Source organism: Callionymus lyra, chromosome 6, assembly GCF_982586985.1.
Source record: "Callionymus lyra chromosome 6, fCalLyr1.hap1.1, whole genome shotgun sequence".
Taxonomy (NCBI): Eukaryota; Metazoa; Chordata; class Actinopteri; order Syngnathiformes; family Callionymidae; genus Callionymus; species Callionymus lyra.
In genome coordinates, this window is record NC_141823.1 from 17,486,669 (window position 1) to 17,499,686 (window position 13,018).

At 37.8% G+C, this 13,018-nt stretch overlaps 1 protein-coding gene across 1 annotated transcript in view; it reads left to right on the plus strand.

Annotated features, from left to right (window-relative positions):
* Nucleotides 1–13,018, plus strand: part of gpc5a (glypican 5a) — a 135,983-nt gene that overhangs the window by 73,199 nt on the left and 49,766 nt on the right. The window lies entirely within an intron of this gene.

Below are 13,018 nucleotides of genomic sequence, written 5' to 3' on the forward strand. Positions count from 1 at the left end.
TGTGATGTTTTGTTTGTATTCTTAGGGTCTGTGTTGCTACACGGCTAAAGAACAAATCAAATGAAAAAAAAACAAACACTTTAAACTTGTTTTTTTGCTACGTAACAGCTGGTCATAAAGAACTGTGCATCATTGCTTCCAAGCACCAGAGAAAACGATTTAAATGTTTTCAAGTGATTTCTTTTTTAACACTTTTTATATATATATATTCGTTTTCCAGGCGGAATCAATGTGGCGTTTCAATAACGCCCGTCTGTTCTTAGGCTGTAACTCTTTCTCAGCCGCCTTCGTCTCCAAGAAAGATGAGATTAGGGCAGTTTACCGAAGCACTTTCCATCAGGAGTGTCGGTAACAGCTGCTGGAGCAGCATCAGCAGCTCACGCGTCTGCCTCTGGAGTTTCCCAAGTGAGCAGGCTGAAGGCCAGGTCGTTTCTCTTGACCCCGTGCTGGCACCCCCTCCCTGACTAATCCTTGCCATCTGTAGGGTGTCACGGCACATGACTCTATATCAGAATCATCCCGGGTTCTCTGATCCGCCTCAACGACTCTGCTCATCGTACATCCCGTGCAGTTGTTTCTCCGATCCTGCACAGTTGCTAATAAAAGAGACGACAAACCTCCTTCAACTAGTTCATTGTAAAACTAGTGATGGGCTGGTGAAGCTTCATGAAGCAGTGTCATATGTTAGGAAGTCCGTAGGTGGCGCTTCCGGTTTAAAAAGGATGCTTTAGAAAAGATGATTAGAAGATTTATTATTAAAAAGGATTATAGAGCAGTCCAGGGGACTGTGAAAATAGGAACACTATCTCATGAAGCTTCATCAATACATCCCTATCTCAGACCTTGGTTGAATCCAAATGATAAGTGAACAATGTTAGCAATTCATGTCATTTAACAACCAACGTTACTTCTTTTTAATCATGAAAAACAGTAAAAGTAAAAATGCAACCACAGAAATAAACAGAAACTAGTGATGTGTTGATGAAGCTTCACGAAACAGTGTCATATGTTAAGAGGTCAGTAGCTGGCGACTTCAGACTAAAAATGTTATGAGGTTTTATTAGACAGATTTTAAAAAGTATTATAGAGCAAAGAGTGCATCTAGTGGACTCTGAAAATGAGGACACTGTGTCATGAAGCTTCACCATCACTATCTGTAACCTTGGTTGAATCCAAATGACGCAAGAACAATGTTAGCAATTATTGTCGTTCAGCTTTCTCTTTTTAAATAATGAAAAACGACACAAGAAAGTAAAGAAGCAACCACAGAAACCTAGAGCAACTAGCGACGAGCTGATGCAGCTTCACGAAACCGTGGGAATTAGATGGCACTCTCAGCTATTCTGATGAAACCTCACATGACTTTTAAAGTGAGGGCTCCACCCACTGATCTCTAAAATGTATGACAGCATCATGAATGTGTTTTACATCAACTACACAATTTATTTCATTCATTTAAGGACCTTTATTTTCCATTCTATTCACTAGGATTGGAGCAAAGTTTGTTTCTGAAGCCCAGTAAAGTCTTCAATTGAACAGTCCCAACTTGCTGAAGCGCACACACATTTATATATGACTCCCTCGATCCTGACTCGCTCTTAATTAGCTAATTTTTATCCTTCCGACTTCCACCGCTTCCACGGAATGAATGGTCGAAATGAATAAATAAAGAGTCAGACTTCACTTGTGTTCAACCCATTTCCAGCACAACGTTCAAGGCCACACAGACGGAAGACAAGTCTATTCTGAAAGTCATGGACACGTCTTTATGGATTCATTTGCTGCGATGTCAAGTGCAATTTAATAAGTAAAAAAAAAAAGAAGAATCTGAAGCAAAGTAAACGGTTTTATTAGCAACGTCAAGTTTCTCAACAGGCGTCAAATTTGTAATTAGTTTTCATGAATAAAAACAGACATTTGCTAGACCTTCATGAAGTTAATATAAAATGACACATGTGGTTATATGTATTGAAAGCAACTCTGACACAAAACACACCACCGGAGATTAATATTAAAATAAAATCAGCAAAACAACAACAAAGCTTGATGTGTTTTAGCTAGTGGTGTGCTGATGAAGCTTCATGAAACCGTGTTTTAATTTTCAGAGACAACTAGATGGGGGTCTCTGCTATAAAATACTTTTTTTTTTATTTTAAACGACGACCGGCTGACCCATAAAAAATTCAGGATATTTCTTATTAATAACAATTTTAAGATTATTACCAGAATAAATGTATATAATACTAAAAATACTAAAAATGGTTGCTTTGTACAAAATTAGCATTTGTTATTTCAGAGTGTTTTCAGTGTGATACAAGCTTTTTAAAATTAATTGAATTACTTGTTTTTTGACTAAAAGAATTGTGCACTGAATAATAGTCATTCAAACTTACTTATTGAATTAAGGACACACATTTTACAAACCATTGATCGTTGGATTTAAACAAACATCACACAAGTTTAAGTGTCCACTAGATGGCACTCTCTGCTCTACAATTCTTTATTTTCAAACTGATGGCGCCACCTACTGACCTCTAACAAGTAAGACTCTGCTTCATGAAGCTTTATCAACCCATTACTACTTTGTGCTCCAAATTCACAGTCCCTTTCTCTCTGAAATAGATCTGCTATTTATTTGTCTTTTTATTCCAGCTCTGTTGAAGGGTTTGCTAAATTAAAACTGGAAAGTACCAGGTCATTTAACAAAAACAAAAAACAGTTTAATATAATTAGTCTAAAGTGAAATGTAATGGAAGAAAAATAACTAGCTTATTTTTAATTAATTCAACAGCAGAGTGTTGATTCCAGTCATTTAAAGTACTTTTTTAAAATCTTTCATGTTCATTCATGCTGAAAATATACAGTATCGGAAAACCTGCTGGACTTTGTCCCGTGGAATTCTGTCACACGTTTTGAATACATGTCTATGTCATGAAAAGACTAGACCGATATTCTGTTATTTCCAGAGCCACAATGAGATTTAACTGAACAAGGACATCTTGGCAAATTGCTGTTTGCTCACAATTGAATGGTTAAAGTGAGATTGCTGCTCTGAAAGCTGTCTCTGTCAAATTGTGGCTCTTGTAAAAGTTTTTTGTGAAACTGTACCTCTGTGAATACCCACTATTTACTCTTCAAAGATGAAAAAAACAAACATGCTTATTCTTCTTGACAACAGAATGCTCTTCAGAAATAAAACCTGCATCAATTCATTCATACACCTCCAATGAAAACCAGTTTTCTTTCAGTTCAAATTACCCTGTTTTTGTTTCTGTTCAACATCTTCTAATTTTCTACTTTGTTCAACTTGTGTTTTGTGTAAAGCCCAAATGCAAATCAACAACATCTTGAGAACGCTCGAGAGCCAAATTACACTCCATTACTGGGTCAAACTGATTTACAAAGTGCTCTGTGAAGTTGAGAGCAGACACTAATTGATGGATTATGCATCAATTTTCACGGTGGATTCACAATATTTCACAATGTAACATGCAGTCTGTAGTGCGAGTTACACCTGGATTTAAGTTAAACCAGGTAGAGGCAAATTGTTTCTTTTGGATACACAAAAGTGTCATTGCTAGTTATAGCAGGGAGGGTTAACAATTGCATCCTGGGAGTTAGTTTAGGGAAATAACATCGACATCACAGGACTGTTAGTGCGACTGCTAACTGTAGTGCTAACCAGCATTAGCATTTATTTCACATTAAAATCATTCGAAGCGATAAAGACAAAAGAAATGATGACTTCTTTCCTCAATTATTCATTATTATACAAAAACATTAAGCAAAACTAGTTCAAGTCATGAGACGAATCAAGCAACTGTTGCTTATTGTTTACATTTTTTAAGATATATTATAACATCTGAATGTGTTTTTACATCCTTTTTACCCTTATCTTTTTAACCCTGTTATCTTAGGGTCAAGGTGACCCGGAGGCCAAAAGCAGCGACTTCTATCGCTGCATATGTATTTATAGAAGTCAGGGAGGTCGTTGACCTTGACCCAGAGGAAGCACAAGGGATATGTTTCTTTTCAGGCTTTTGGGTCACCTTGACCCTGAGATAACACAAAGGTTAAAAATATATTATGGAGGTATCTTTATTGATCCCTTTATTTTAAAGATATATTTTAACATCTGGGTATGTTTTTACCTTTTCATTGTTTTTTTCCCCCAAATTTTAACATTTTTGTTGTGTGTTTTTAATAAAATAAAGTAATCCATTAGCTAGCTACCAATTTTAAAATGAGCTAGTCAGGTTCATAGTTCATAATTTGAATTTTGGCCTCCAATAATAAAGGAGTTCAGTTATAGTTATTTTTTTCTTTATGTCGCTACAAATAATATTCTTTTAATGAATGCCACAGACCATAATCACAGACAGCAATTATTTATCTGTTTTAACATAAAAAATACATGATCCGAATATATATTTTATCATTAGCATTCATGTGTCTCTGTGATGAGACGAGAGGAGAAGAATAGAGATAATCTGAAGACGATCTATTTCTACGTTGTGTTTTGAAGCAGCAACAATCCACTCAACAACCTGTCAAACATAATTCCTTTAAATGATTCTATTTATTATTCTATACCATTAATGTTTCCCCGTTGGTTCTCATCCATACAGCTAAGACTAAATTATACAACACTCGAGCCTTGGGAATCATGGGGCCTTTTATCATAACTTATTGAGGCGCTTTTCCTTCCTGCACCGTGAGTGTAGCTCCAGTGACGGTCTGGTCATGATCTGCTTAACAAATAGCTGGTTTTCTAGCATCCCATGAGTGCGTGAAGCACACACGACAGCCTGTCTGCTGTTGGATTGTCATCTCAACATCCATATTTATTCTCTCAGCCTTCGCTAAGGTGTTTATCACAGATGTTCTCCAGCCTGAGGGTGATTTGTGAACAGAATAAACAACAGGGAGCCCCAGCAAGCCTAATCATGTAATTCAGGGACAATGGAGCCCCAGGATAGCAGCGTGGAGAAGGTTGTGAGTCAGATTAGGAGCCTTGTCAAACCTGGTCCGAGTTAATCATAGATTTGCTTAAAAATGAATCCAATCGCATCTATTTCTAGAAATCTCGAGGATTAACGTGTGGCGTTTTTCAATGATAGCTGGTCATACCGAGTTCAGTGTTTTTTCCCTTTTATTTAGTGGATCACGAACCGCTTCCCATCACGTCCACCAACACTCCCAGCGTCCATAGATTGCAACGACCACGAATGAACATCAGCAGAATCAACCAGAGCGCGATTGAGTGCAATCACGGATCAAATGACCGACTATACCGGGAACTAAGAGTCTGACTTTGGCGAGGAAATAGATTAAAATATCAATCAGATGTCATCAAACAGCAGGGTGGGACAAGGGAGCAATTCCACATCAGTCAACAGAGGACAATGTATCGTGTTTGCGACACAATAGGACACGGAAGACAAAATGAGTGGGTTAGACACAATTTGTTTGTTTTCCTAAAAGAACAACATGGAGTCCAGATTCCCTCATGAAAGCGTTCCTGTTGGTGTACGTATTAAAGTACAATTAGATTAGTATCGTGATCCATATCTTCTTATCTTATATATTTACTAAATGACACAATATCAGCAGAAAATATAGAAGTATAAAAATAAAAAGATTGTCAATAAGTTTGAAGATGAATATACTGGAAAAGAGGTACATGTTGAACGAAGAAGGATAGAAAGTACCGTGTGAAAGAGGAAGAAAAAGACAAAACAATGAGGTTCATGCATGAGTTGGACGATGAAATCACTGGCATAGGAGTGACTCGGGAGGATGCACAAGGTTTCTTAAGGTAGATTATGCAACATCTGATTTGCTCTGGCAAACGAGGTTGGGAATTGCTGCAAGAGAAAAAAGAATAGGAAAACGTATTGTGTCTAAATTGGGTTGGACGTCTCAAATGAGGAACAAAAAAACCCAAAGAAAGAAGAATTTACAAAAGAAATCAAAAATATGTGACTAGATTTTAGCGAAAAATGCACTTGCATTGCGAATGGTTGGATAAGAAATACAAAAATTGGATGTATCATTTTGAAAAAAAGGGAAATTAAGTTAAATTAATATTTTCATCATAAATAAATTAACATGAAAACGTTCATCAGTAGTTATTAGATATGGAAATATAACCACTTTTGTAAAAATACAAAACTTACAATAGTTAAACATGTATATTCAAATGATTATAAAGAAATAATGTTTCAAATTCTCTCATCCGCAGATTCTTGTTCTAATCATTTTATCAATGAATTCCCTTTTTTATTAAATAAAAACACTTTTTTGAGATGAATCACTTACTACACATTTTGTTGCCTGGTACTGAACATTTCAAATTAAACGATTATTCTAATTCTATTCTATTCTTCTTTAGTTTCGCTTGATAAATAACACGTGTGTCTTTCACCGAGTGCGTCTGTGTGCGAAGGGCAGTTTAGCTCATTGCAGGCAAATATCAATTACATAAACCAGTGGCCACGCTTATTTAGAACGCTGCGTGCAAATTTGTCGACCTGCCACCCACCGCAGTGTTTCTGTAAATCTCGCCGCTGTTTGTGCAGCTTATTAACGTGATGAAACGCACACATGCCTACTTGCGTGACTGGTTGCAGGCTGTGTGTCTGAAGAGAAATGATTAGAATGAAAGCGAAAGGTTAAATTCCCTTCTGCCTGCTGTAGGTAGGATCCTCCAGCAGGGCGGGGATGAAAGTGTATACACGCGGATGTAGATTTTAATGTTTCTCATCTACGTTTTTTGGAAATATTCTTTTCTATTCCCATTTTTTTTTTTGCCCCCGGCCTTGACAACAGCCCAATTTCCCGCGGACCAGATAAACATAAATCATTTCTATTCCAGCGCAGGACGGCGGGGGAAATGGCAGGAAAAAGAAATGCAGCTATTGACAAACTCAAGATGCAATCTGAGCCGACAAACTGTGTATTTCATCAGTTTGCTCATCAGCAGGTCTTTGCTTATGAATTATTTGTGGGCATCTCTCCTCTGCTCGTCCTCTCCTCTTGATGTGGCGAAACCCATCAAGACTCTGTAAGTAGGTCCCGTCCCCGTGTCTCTCAATCATAATCAGGGTCAGCGGCTCCTCACTCCAGTCTGCCGGCTGAATTATTTACCCGTCATTGATGTGGTGGTTGACCAGCAGGTTTTTCTTCTGAATTATGCATGAACGGCTCCTCTTCTCTTGTGCATGAGATTAACACTCGGAATGTATTCACGCTTTATTTATCATACACACCACAATACAACATCCGGCCCGCTCTGTTAAGTTGAAGTGACGACCACGTCCTCCTCTTATTTGAAGAACGCATTGACATCGCCGCCGCCGCCGCCGCCGGACAGATAATCGAATTCGTCCCGTTCATTCATGTTGCTTTCCATCGCTGGAATTGTTAATGTGCTGCAAATGATGTTTAAGAAGATGAACCTATGACAGAGAAACTCCTCTTTGAATCACAATGTTGGCATAATATTTATTACACTTTACTTTTTATCATTATTCCTTTTTTACAATTATTATTGATCAATTTAACATCATTTTTACACCCATATCCTCACTGTCCATATCCTCATCATTAATTTATTAACATCAGACACAGCCACAATCCGTCTCCGTCTCTTACTGAGGGAAGGAGGTTGTTGGCCAACATCCCATGATGCATGGCACCATCCATTCTAGCCTCAATACGGCGCAGTCGTCCTGTCCCCTTCGCAGGAATGCATCCCCAAAGAATGATGTTTCCACCTCCATGCCTCACAGTTTCTGATGGTGTTCTTGACTATTTTCATCCAAGGATAAATAACCAGCTCGCTTTGTTTCTGCGTGGAATGAAGCTGCCAAGCAGCCCCTGACAGGTTACTGTTTGTTCCACACCGTCCTCCTCCTGCCGCTTCCTCATGTGATGGTTTGAATGGTCTTTATAAGAGAAAAAAAACAACATTCTTTTAACATATACTAATGTTAGAAACCAGTCATGAAAGTTGCTCAACTCCACCATATTTTGTTTTGTTTTTAGAACATCGAATCATGATGTTTCTGGTCTATTTATGTTGGATTGTTCTGCGACCGCACGACTACGAGGCATTTTGTCTAAATCCTTGGGTTTCCCTCAGAAAAATGTACAGAACATCTAATACCGAACAGCTGTTTGCATAGATATGTACCCATGGATATCATTTTTAATTTGCCCAAAAGCCCAAGGGGTGATGGCGCTTTGTATGAGCAAAAGTCAGCATTTTATTTAATTTGATTTAAGTGTGTCTTAAATAGATGTTGAACCTCTATTGTATCATCAGTGTGAGTCGGTTTGTACAAAACTCTGTTTTCAATTAAATATTTACATTATAAAATGTGCCTAAGACTCGCACACTTAAAACTCTTTGTAGTCTGGAGATTAAATCTTGTTTACCATAACCACACCCACTCTGCTGTGATTGGTCAAACATCACAGTTCGTCACCGCAAGTCATTAAACTTAGAAGTCTCCAACTCCAAGGGACTCGTTGTATAAAAGAACCGGGGCCTGATCACAGCTGGCTGGAGGAGGAGTGAAGCCATTATCAAGTCATAATGGACTCCACTCTCGTAACATCTCGTTTGCTGAGATTTCAGACGGGGGAGAACTTTATAAAGTAATAAGTTCAAAACATGGTCATGATGAGGGACTTACTGCATCTTGGAGAGGAAGACTTCAACATTTGAAACATGCGAGTCAGTAGAGTTGGGTCTTCACATTAGTTGCCCTATAATTATTACAAATAAAGATAGTTTCAATTTAAACACACACATAAATAAAGCACCTAAGTGGAATAATGTCCCAAATAATTTTGATTAAAACTAACTCTTCACCTGCACTTTGAAGAGTTTTATGTTCCAAGTTTTCTTTTCTCAGCCTTCTTCTCCTCATGGCTTCTATTACAAGGTCTTTACTTTTTGAGGACGACCCAATGGTAATGGTCAGTCTAGAAAAAAATGTAACAGTATGATAAAATAACAACTCCTCCACTCCGAAAGGGTGAAATATTCATAAACAATAAGTCAGTTCTCTGAACTCCTATAAAGAGAAATACTTAAAAGACCTTCATTCCTGCACTTCTCATTTACATTGATAACTGATGGATGTTTAAACATATATTTAAAATGCCAGTTCAACATTTTTATAACATTATATATGTAAAAGATAAACTCGGACTTAAATCTAAATGACTAAACACTGAGACTGAATAATTAATCTGTCCCTTAAATGAGTCTTTATTGCCTTCCGAACTGATTTAAAAGCAGCAAAAGGTTGTTATAAGTGTATAAGAACCATTGCTTCTGTGTGTCTATCCAAGTTCTATTTCAACATGTCTAACCCGTCTCTTGCAGCCGGTGACCTGCTGTCAAGCGGTCGTTGTGTAACTTGAGCCTGATAATCAGCCTGCCAAGGCTTGTGCAGCGTGGAGGGAAATATAAGATGACAGTCTGTGTCCCGGGAGCAGACTCACTTCCTGACACTTTTCACCGCTGACTAGCTAATGTGATCATTGTAAGATCTTCCCCCCACCCTGTATTTACAGATGCTAAAGCGTGTTCAAAGAGCATAATCATGACTGTGAGGAGCCATGTTGAGCTCCATCTAGCTGCGGAGCAAGATTTGTGTTGTCATGTGGCAGCAGCCACGTCTGAGGATTGTGCGTTACAATTAAGTACACACTGATTCACAGCTTGCCGTGAGTCGTTGGATGATTAATCTTCGGAAAGTTAAGAATTCTCTTTAGAATTACAAATGTTAAAATAGTAAGGCTGTTGCTTTTTAGGTTTTAGATCAAAGCAAAGTACGTAACATTTTGACCTTTTTATTTTTTTAATATTGGTTAAATACTCACTATTTATTCATATGATGTACTTCACCACGCAACTTTGCCTGAATGACCTAACTAGGTACACACATGACCACTAAACCATTTTACAGCAGTAGGTTGGAGATGGCAGTTGCATTCATTTATGTCATGGCTAAAGTCCTAAGTCTACCTTTCGAAGTTTCCAGTAAGCGAGATAACGGAATTTGACGCAAAAGATTCTTTGTCTTGTTGTGTAAATAATGCATGATGGGAGATACTTATGATTGAACAAAATGATGGTTGTTTTAATATTATTACTCTCTAGCTATGATTCAAATGGTGCTCCTCACCATGTAACTTTGCCTGGGTTGGAGACGGCAGTTGCATTAATTTCTCTCATGGCTTAAGTCCCAAGTCTTCTGTTGGAAGTTTCCAGGAAAATAAAAATGGGAATGACGCTGGGAATTGCAACAACACTGTTCAAATATATCCAATCTCCTGTAGTGCATACGAAATACGACATTACGTGTATACGACATTTAAAAGATGCATATTTGTGAAGTTATAACTTGAAGCAACAACATGCAACATTTTTCCATGATTGTGATTCTTATCATCTGTAATGATTAGTGTCATTTTGAACAGTCATGATTCATGTAGTCAAACTCTCTAGTTACTGCTTCTATGATGATCTTAACTAAAAGAAACATTGTCTGAATAATCTGTGAGTGTCATGTGACTTTAACCAGGAAGATAAAACCAGAAACGGATACAAGTGCCTTAATCTTGTTTTTCGTAAACAATTGTACACCCAATAAAATGACAGCAGTAAAAACATACGGCATTGCAGTTACATTATTTCTGTTTCAAAAGCAAAAACATTTGCTCTATCACTGCTGAAAGTCTGTAGCTGGATTAAGAGTCAATAAAACGGAGCAACTCAAGACTTGTTTTGCTGGACTTGAACATTAAAAACATCTCATTGTCACAGAGTTCCCTTTTAATTACCTCAATATCTGCATTACCTTGTAAATGAAAAAGAACATCTGGTTTATGCTTAAAGAAGATTTGGTGGATCGGCGACATACTGTGATGACCTTCATCTCTGGTCAACGTAATCATTGGGTTTCCTGATTGGAATGATGGCCTTTGTATGAGCTAATAATCGTCCAATGAGCTTCACAGCCCAGAGGTTCGGTACGTTTAATGAATGTCAATGTATTGGTTGAAGCAGTATTTTCTCACTTACTACCACACATATGACAGCATTCTCTATCTATGTAGCTGTTTAGGAATAAATAAATAAAGAAAACCTCCAGCGAGTAAAGAATAAGATCAAGTTTTCACAAGTTGCTGCATTTAGGGTGAGAAATGGCGCTTCTGTCGTGTAAATAAATCTTGCATCTCATAGAAAATTGTGGTGGCTTATACGTCCCTGCAGACCAGCCCTTAAAAACACAACACCATTTCGTGGTGTGGATATAACGTTTTTTTTTTTAAGTTCTAAACCAGACAACCCTCTTAAATTCCTATTATTCAGTTTATTATAATAACACACATGTTGCCAGATTAAACCCATTGACTTTCAATTAATTTATATTTTTTTAAAAAATGTTGGCACTCGTAGTATTTACCCCGGCAACGTGTAAAGGCTCCGACACTAAATCATCAAACTCCTCACTCAGAAGTTTATCGATGAGGTCGTGACCAGTTTAGAATCAGTATGTGCACATTTATGAAGCGAAAGGAGGCTATTCATTATTCTGACTACCTGTGGGAAGAAGTGTCTGTGAGAGGGATTGTGTGATTTAATGCTCTGGTATCGTTTCCAGATGGCAGGATTGAAAATAGCATGTGGGCTGGCTGACTAGTGTCCTTGATGATGCTTTGGGCTTTCCTGATGAAGCAGTGTAATGAAGATATTCAAAAGCTAGAAGCAAGTCTGTGCCAATAAATATTTGATGCTGGCTCCTCTTGATTCACTGCTGTTTCTGCTCCTTGGAATGTAAAAAAAAAAAAAAAAAAGGGCTGATTTAAAAGGGGCCTGTCAGATTATGAGAATGAGTCAGATTTTAAGGTTTCATGTAGCGTATCCTGAAATGACACAAGTATTAATCCACGGTTAGTTTAGGGGCGTTAGTTCTGCTGTCGCTTTTAGACATCCCATCATTCTTGTCTCACTTGGAAATAAATACATAAATTAATTTACAAACGCAAGCCAATAATGCCTATAATTGTGATGTCTAGTAGTATGTTGTTATTTCCGGTAATGATAGTTTAAATAGTAAGAGAATTAGCAGTGAGGTCAGTAAAACCAGATTTCTCTGTTCTGCTTGAGACTTTTCTTTAGAACCTTACAACACCGGAGTCGCTCTTTCATAATCTTTCCAGCTGATGCCAGGAGCAAAAGGTTTGTCATTAACCAGTAAATTGTGTCCTGATTGTGGTCCTTCTTCTCCAGAATAGACAGTAAAGTAACATCATTACTGCAAATGCTGCTTCAATCTGTCTGTCAATTTCGTGTTCAATCATCCTCGCAACTTTGAACAGGCCTATAATAATGCATTTAAGGGTCCTTTTTCATAGCGCTTGTACAGACCCGCACTAGTGTCAATTATACAAGGATGCAACGACAGCGACAGGACGAGTTTAGCCCATAGACCGTTTATAATTAATATGTTTTGTCTGTAACGCCATCGTCTGTTACTGAACCTCGGTTTTGAAGCCAATACATCCTACCTCGATGTTTGACCAATCACAGCAGAGGGGTTTGGTAGGGGTAAAAAAGATTCTATCTCCAGAAAAGTGTTTTCAGTAGGAGGGGCATAAGCACATTTTTTAATGTAAATATCCTTATTAAAAGAGAGTTTTGTGCACACACATACTGCTGAGTACAGTAGAGTACAAGGTACAAGGAAACACTTAAATCAACACATTAGTTGACCTTTAATGCAATGGCAGCTAAAATGCGCTCACTTGTGTGTCAAGTAGACCATGTCCCTTATTGTAAAAATTCATTAATGTTTTTGATTTAGTAAAAATCTTTGTGGCTGGGTGTGTACTCCCTGTCTTTCTGTATTCAGCCTCAAACGGACAATCGATGGACTGTGGCTTTTTTGAACTTCTGCCTTGGCTTTGCTTTTTTAATACCAGTTGTTGCCCC